Here is an 8,206-nt window from a genome sequence, read left to right on the forward strand (position 1 = left end):
GCTCCGTTCCCTGATTCCCTGCCCTGCACAGGCTCGGGCCCCCTCTCTCCACGCTCCCAGGCACACTCCAGCCGTGCCCCAAGCCATGACCGCATCATCCCAAAATATCCCCGGGCTCAGCGTCCGCAGTGACGGCCCGGCTATAAATACAATACACGGCTGCGGTGCCCAGGCTGCCTGCACAGGAGTGACCCCATCGGCAGGGAATGTCCCCAGGCCCAGATCCGCTTTACGGCTCCCAGCAGCGTCAGGCTCTATTCCCCGCGCTGCTCCGTGACACACCGGGCTGAGCTCAGCGCGGACAGCCCGCCCCACGGCATCCCTGCGGGGAAACCAGCCGCGCCGCAGCCACGGCTTCCAGCGCCGTGATTCATCCTCCCGCAGAAATGCCTAAATTAGGGCAGCGGGAGCATCCCGGGGCCACGCTCCGCTCTCCCGGGGAGCCGGGCACAGGCTCCCTGCCGCAGATATTTACGGGCAGTGAGATAATTCCATCATTCCAGCCTCGCCGGGAGCGCTGCCAGCGCCGGCGCTCACACACGGCCCCGCAGTGAAGTCACGGGCTGAAAAAGCGCAGCCCAGAATGCCTTGGAAAACCGCCCGCCGTGTTTTTCCCCTCGTTAAATCTCCCTCGGCGCTGGGAGCGCGCAGTCTGGAGAGCAAAATGGGCCCAGATATGGGGAACACGCACTGAAAGCATGAGATTTTTATCTCATTAATAAAATATCTCTCAGGGGTTGAGAGGGTTTTATGAACAAAGGGCGGCTCAGGAAGGTTGAAATGTTTAAATTTTTATTAAAATGTAAGTCAAGGGGGTTTAGATGGGCTTAAAAAGAAAGTTTGAGGGTCATTTTGTTGGGTGTTATTTTTGAACTGCCTTAGGAGGTTGAAATGTGAGGGGTTTTTTTTGAATGAAACACAGTTTGGAGTTGGGCACTGGGGGGCTCTGGGGTGGGCACTTGTGGAGGTTGAAATGTGAGGGTTTTTTTTAAATAAAATACAGTTTGGAGTTGGGTATGGGGAGGCTCTGGGGTGGGCACTTGTGGAGGTTGAAATGTGAGGGGTTTTTTTAAATAAAATACAGATTGGAGTTGGGTATGGGGAGGCTCTGGGGTGGGCACTTGTGGAGGTTGAAATGTGAGGGTTTTTTTTGAATGAAACACAGTTTGGAGTGTGGCACTGGGGGGCTCTGGGGTGGGCACTTGTGGAGGCTGAAATGTGAGGGGTTTTTTTAAATAAAATACAGTTTGGAGTGTGGCACTGGGGGGCTCTGGGGTGGGCACTTGTGGAGGCTGAAATGTGAGGGTTTTTTTGAGTGAAACACAGTTTGGAGTTGGGCATCAGAAGGCTCTGGGGTGGGCACTTGTGCCCAGTCCCAGGGACACGGAGCAGCTCCCGCTGTCCTGGCCATGGCCCAACAGTGCCCACCAGAACCCAGAGGACTGAGGGGAGCCTGAGGCTCTTTCTGTGCCCTCCATCAGCTTTCCCCATGGCAGGGATGATTCTCCTCTTCCCCCACAGCCCCGTCTGACCATTCCTGGGGAAGCAAATCCCACTTGACCCAGCCACCTTTTGAGTGCACAGCTGCCTTTTCTCACGTTAGCTGAGCCCCGAGCTCTCGCTGCTCTGGGAGTGATTTATTGCATTTCCTTACGGAAGTGCTCATGGAAATCCCTTTTCCTCCCCTTCCAGAGGAGCTGAATGACCTCCGAGCTCCAATTCCCTCACGAGTCCCTTTTTTCACATCTCACACCATTCCCATTGTTTCTTTTTTCAGTTCTTCCAGGTTTTCAGTCTTTTAAAGCCATTGACAAGTTGCAGCTGGATCCTCTTCTCTGCCTGTATTTAGCATAAGGCAAAACCCCCTCCCAATTCCTGTTTTCCTGTCTCGACCTCCCCAGTCCCTCAATCCCACTGGTTTTGCCCAAACTGTGGACATTTAGGGGTTTCTCTGCTCAGACAGCACTGACAGACAACATTTCCCTTCCCCAGTGCTCTTGTCCCACTCCCAGCTGTTGGTGAGAGCAGATCCCAAATTGGGTAAAAATTCTGATTTTAACACACTTCCCAGCTGGATATTTATTAGCAGGACCTTCAGACACTTCCAAATCCCAGAATTTAGGAATGCATGTTATTTATTAGCCAGCTTTTTGGCTGCAGCCATGTTTGCCTCATTGTCACACGCGCCGGCCAGCAAAGCTCCGGGGAGGATTGCCTTGGGGTTTGGGCAAAGGAGAGGGAATTTTATTGGTGTGCCTATTATCGATCCCCTCCGCCCTCCACAGCCACCACGGGGCCCTGGACACAGACTCCACAGCAGCTTCACCACTGTGAATTCCCTGAGAAACCCCTGGGCGAAGAGCTGGGATGGTCTGGGAAGAGACAAAACACGGGGATATGAGAACAGCCCCTGGAGGTCCCGGAGCCTCTGTGACGATGGGAAACCTGCGCTTGAAATGTGGGGAAAAGAGGATATATGGAAATGGTTTAGCAATCCAGGAGGGTTTGGATGAGGGTGTGCACAGTCAGGTCCTGCAGTGGGTGAATTTGTAGGGAAGGGACAGAGAACCAGGCATGGAGAAGCTGGGACACAGAACCTCCATCAAGGAGAGCGCCTGGGAGGCGTAACTTTATGGGAGAGGCTGACTTGTGCTCTGCTTCAGCTTCCCTCAGCCCATGGGAAGGAAGGTGGTGTCAGGAAAGCAAACCACAGAGCCGTTCCCAGCTTCTTCCAAAGGCTCATTCTCCATCCATCCATCCATCCATCCATCCATCCATCCATCCATCCATCCATCCATGCATCCATCCATCCATCCATCCCACTGCTCCGGTGCCTTGGTGTAACCCTCAGTGGGACCTGCTGTGGGCACAGGGCATTCCCTCACAGCCTCATCCCACACTCCAGAGCTGAGCTCCATGGCTGGGCTCGGCCCAACCCCACAGAACTCAGACAGGCCTGGGCCCAACCCCACAGAACCCAGACAGGCCTTGGCCCAATCCCACAGAAGCCAGAGCCAGGCCTGGCCCCACACGGTGCTGCCTGGGCACTGTCCCCAGGCCCTGTCCCTTGGCCCTGTCCCCAGGCTCTGTCGCTGGGCTCTGTCCCTTGGCCCTGTCCCCAGGCACTGTCCCTGGGCACCATCCCCAGGAACCATCCCTGGGCACTGTTCCTGGGCTCTGTCCCCAGGCACTGTCCCCGGGCTCTGTTCCTGGACCCTGTCCCTGGGCACTGTCCCCTGTCCCCGGGCTGGCACCGCTGTGACCCCTGGGGACAGGCAGTGGCTCTGAAGGGCCCCAGAGAGTGTCCCTGGGCTCTGGGCACTGTCCCCAGGCTCTGTCCCCTAGTCCTGTCCCCGTACCCTGTCCTTGGGCCCTGTCCCCAGGCTAGCACTGCCGTGACCCCTGGGGACGGGCAGAGGCTCTGAACGGCCCGGGCTCCACCGGCGGGGCCGGGCGTGCCCGGGGAAGCCCAAAGGCCGCTGCCAAACGGGAGGAAGGCGGCCGGGCCCGGGTGGCTGTGGGTGCCCCGCGGAGCAGGGGACGGGCGGCGTGAGGGAGGAGCAGGAATCCCGCGGCCGGGGGAGCTCGGCGGCGGTGGGAGGACGGTGGCCGAGGAATGCCCCGGCTAATCCTCCTGCCCGCCGCCGGCTATTTAGGGAAGAACCGAGGAGGCCGCGCTCGGCCCTGGCTCCGCTCCCGCTGCAGCCGGCTGGATCCGGGCCCGCGCCCCCTCCTGCGGCCGCTCCGGGCCGGGCCGGGCTCGGCCGGGCTGCCCCGGGCCGGGCTGAGCTCCGCGGAGCCCCGGCCGCAGGCACCGCGTTGCCGGCGCTGGAGCGGCTCCGAGCCCGGGGAGGCACTGCCCAGGCCGGCCGCGTGTGCCCGGCCGGGCGCTGGAGCCGTGATCTCAGGGAGCAGCAATGCGGGGGCGCTGCCAGCCCGGCTGCGCCAGCGCCAGCCCCGAAATGTCCTTGTCCCGGCACGGCGCTGTCCCCTGCGGGTCACCGGACATTGTCCTGCCAGCCCGGGGCAGCGCCGCTGGCCTCGGCACCGGGCCCCGGCGGTACCCGGGCGGCTCCGCGCACCTCGGGCGTGTTTTGAGCAAGAAGAGGTTGTTGTTCCTGGTGAGGCCATGGCCAGAGCTCCCGCTCCCCCTGTGCACCCCGAAATGCCGTGGGTGTCTCTGAGCCCCACGCTCCCGCTGGATGCACAGCCCGAACTGCGAGCGGCCGGAATTGGGAGCTGCCGGGATGCCGGCGGGATGGGCTGCGGGGAGGCGGCCGTTCCCACCCCGCGGCTTTCCCCGCCCTCCGCTCCCGCCGCAGCATGACGGATGGAGGTCAAAGATGACACCACCAGCGCTGAACTTTCCCAGCTCTCCTCACTTACTGGGCCTTTCACTGGGAGAGCTTCAGCCAAAAAGGAGAAACTGTACCGGGGAATTCCTGCTTCCAGAGGATTCCAGCCAAATTTAACTAAAACCACTTCAAACATTAAAGCAATTCGCCAGCTAAATCAATGCAATGAGAAACCCCCCATCAATTCTGCCCTTCCCTCCACGGGTTTGTTTCCCCAGGGAGAGGTCACGGGAGCAGTGGTCAGGCCAGGCCTACACCCCAGCAAGGGTGGAAGTGCCCAGGGAGAATTGTGTGTCCCCAGTGTCCTGGGGAGCTCCAGTCCCTGCGTGTGGCTGTCGTGGCACGGTGCCTGTGCTGCAGGACGTCCTGGATCCGGTCCCTGTGCCCGCTCCTGTTTGTGCCCACGTGCGGCCCCGCCTGGTCCGGCGGCTTCCCGCTGCCCAGCAGCTCCCAGTGCCCATTCCCACTCTGCCCTTGGTCACCCGAGCCCGAGAGCTGCCCGGGGCTGGCTCCCAGCGCCCGGCCCCTCGGGCGCCCAGGGAACATCCCGTCACGGCTCCGTGAACTCAGCACCCCCCAAATAGCCCGGCCAGCCTGGCCCCCAGCAGGAGCGCTCCGGCCCCGGCGCTGGCCCGCGGATGATCTTACAGCCGGGGAAGCTCCAAACATGCTGCTCCTGCCCATAAAAAGCAAAGGGCTTTGGGCATGGAATCATCGGGAACACGGGGATTGCGCCAGCGGGGGAGACGCTCCCGGGAGGCAGCGTTGTTGGAACGGCGAAAGGGCAGAGGGAGCTGAGGCTGGGGCGGGGGAGCCCCAAACACAGCTCAGTCCCTCCAAGGTTTGTAAAACACACCCAGAGCTCTGCTGCCGCCGTTCGGCTCCTCGGCCGCCTCATCCCGACGGGAATACATGACCCAAATCACGCACCAGAACCAGGGGCTAGGAACACAGAGGTGGTTATTCTGTTATATTGTGATCCCCGTTTTTCAATATCCCCAAATCCCAGTGTGTCCCTTACCATGGTTCTGGAGACCATTGCAGAGAGCTGGAAGCTGGCAGAAGCTGTCACCTCCCACAGTGCCCGAGGCACTGGCCCTGGGCACCACCCCAGCCGTGGAGCCCATCCGATGGCAAGAGACTGCGCAGGGAGGTCCTACTCAGCGAGAAGCCGAGTTTTCCAGGCAGGGAGAGGAAAAACACCTCACTGCCGCAATGCTCCAATGGATAAAATTGGAATTTAATTAAGTTAAGGAGATATTATTGCAGAATTAGAAGATCCAAAGCGCCTCCCGGCACGCCATGTGCTGCCCCCTGCCCGGACACACATGGAGACAACGGCCCCTCCTGGGCTGCAGCTGCTCCCGCTCTTCCGCGATTCCCAGGAATTCCTCCTCCTTATCTTATCTTATCTTATCCGGGCACCCGGGGCCGCCCTCAGTCGGCAGGCCCGGCGCGCAGGTCGGGGCGCAGGCGGATCTCCACGAGGCGCACGGCGCGGAGCAGCACGGCCAGCTGCGAGCACAGCCGCGCCAGCACGTCCAGCAGCGGCTCCGCCACGTCCCGCACGCCGCCCAGCACCTTCTGCACGAACAGCAGCAGCGGCTGCAGCAGGCTGTGCAACAACGCTGCCAGCAGCGGCTTCAGCACGTGCTCACCGACGGCCGTCAGGACACCGACCACCAGCGCCTGCGTTGGGGTGAAAGAAACCCTGTGTTTGAGGGGTACTCGCCAGCAGGAGTCACCAAACACGGGCTGGGGCACAAAAATCCCACCGCGGGAGGGAAACGTGCAGCAGTGGAGGCTCCTGCTCCCGGTATGAGGGACTCTGCCATCCCCAGAGCTGCTCCGGCCGCGGCTCCGCGGGAGCAGGGCGGCTCACCCGTACCGCGGCTCCGCGGGAGCAGGGCGGCTCACCCGTACCGCGGCTCTGCGGGAACAGGGCGGCTCTGCGGGAACAGGGCGGCTCACCCGCACCGCGGCTCTGCGGGAACAGGGCGGCTCACCCGCACCGCGGCTCCGCGGGAACAGGGCGGCTCACCCGCACCGCGGCTCTGCGGGAACAGGGCGGCTCACCCGCACCGCGGCTCCGCGGGAACAGGGCGGCTCACCTGCACCACGGCCTCGCCGAGGAAGCGGATCAGCTCCACCAGGAACAGGCTGAACACGCTGACCACGCACCGCGGCACGGCAAAGAGTTCCCGCAGCTTCCGCTGCACCGGCCACTCGGAGCTGCCGGGGAGAGCAGGGAGCGTCAGAGCCGGAGAGCCGGCCCGCCGAGGGGATGGGTGGATGCACCTCCATCCCGGAGCAGAGCCGGCACCCCAGGCAGCTCCTCGGCAGCACATCCCAGCCCCCAGCAGCCAAATCAGGGAGGAGAAAGCGCTAGAACCACAGGCTCTCCCTGCATGGCCCAAACCCGCCTGAAGTAGCCCCAAAAGCCAGTCCCTGGGGATGGCACACGCCCAGAGCAGCGGCTGGCCCGGGGAGCAGCAGCCCAGCTCCGGGGAATCCCGTCCATCCAACACCGCCGAAGCAGCTCCGGCGTGGGCAGTTCTGAGGCTCCCTCTCATGGCCACTGCCACGAGGTGATCCGGAGATTTATTCAGGTTTCTCGTTCCGCAAAAATATCAAGTGAAGAGGAGGGTGAATTGCGCCGGGCTGGGAGGAAACCCCAACCCAGCGGAATGCAACGGCAGCAGCCCCGGTTTGGGGTGGAAGGAGCGACTGCAGGATGACCCAAACCCTGAGGTTTTCCCCCATTTTGTCCCCGTGACCCAGCCCCCGTTTCCCAGAATCCCGGCGAGATGCTCCGTCCATGCTGCCGCTCTCCCGCCCAGGATCCCAGTGTGGAGACACCCGCAGTGGGGCCGGAGCAGATCCCCCGGGACCCTGGGGGACACATCCCTTCAGCACCCCATAACCGGTGCCTTGGGAGCCTTTCCCCATGCGGGATCAGCCGCTGGCCTGCGGCCAGACTCACACAGGCTGCAGCTGTCCCTGGGGATCAGCCGGGATCCCGGGAGAGCACGGACAGGGAAAGAACCGGCAGAGCGGTGGGATAAGCTGCAGAACAGTCCGTGATCCAGCCGGGAATCCGCCTGCTCCGCTTCTACCCCCTGCTCACCGGGGTCTGAGCCTCTTCCCTGGGAACCCACCGGGATCTGAGCTTCTCTTCTCCCGGAATGCACGGGGCCCTACTCCCCCGCCACCCCCCTGAGTCCCGTGGGATCCGCTCCTTTCTCCGAGCACTCCCGGGATCTGCGATCCCCTCCGGAAAGCCCCGCTCCCAGCGGTCGCACCGGGATCGGGGCGAAAAACAGCATTAAACTCCTGAGATCTGCGAGTTAACGGGGCGGGACTGGCCCAAGAGCGCCGGGGGCCCCGAGTCCCGTCCGTCCCCCCGGGGAGACCCCGACAGCGGCACCGCCGGGACACATCCGCACCCCGCCCCCACGTGGCAGCATGTTCACCGGCGGGCCCAGGGCAGGGGAGTCCCGGTACCTCCTTCGGTTCTTCCTCCCGGGGCGGGGCGGCGGCACCGGGGGGGCGCGGGGGGCACCGGGGGGGCCCGGCGTGCGGCGGGGCGCGCCCGGCGCCATGCGAGCAGCCCCGCCCCCGGGCCCGGCCCCGCCCTGCTGGGGGACAGGCCCCGCCCTCTGCTCATTGCCATGCGAGCAGCCCCGGGCCCGGCCCCGCCCCGCGGGAGGCCCCGCCCCTGCCATTGCCATGTGAACAGCCCGGGCCAGGCCCCGCCTATTTCCGCTACATTGTTGCCGCCCTTGGTCGCGCCCACGTAAGCCACGCCCCCTCATTGACAGACAGCTGTCTCGGGGCGGTGCTCGGGGCGG

The sequence above is a fragment of the Zonotrichia albicollis genome, chromosome 4, assembly GCF_047830755.1.
Source record: "Zonotrichia albicollis isolate bZonAlb1 chromosome 4, bZonAlb1.hap1, whole genome shotgun sequence".
In the NCBI taxonomy this organism is placed as follows: domain Eukaryota; kingdom Metazoa; phylum Chordata; class Aves; order Passeriformes; family Passerellidae; genus Zonotrichia; species Zonotrichia albicollis.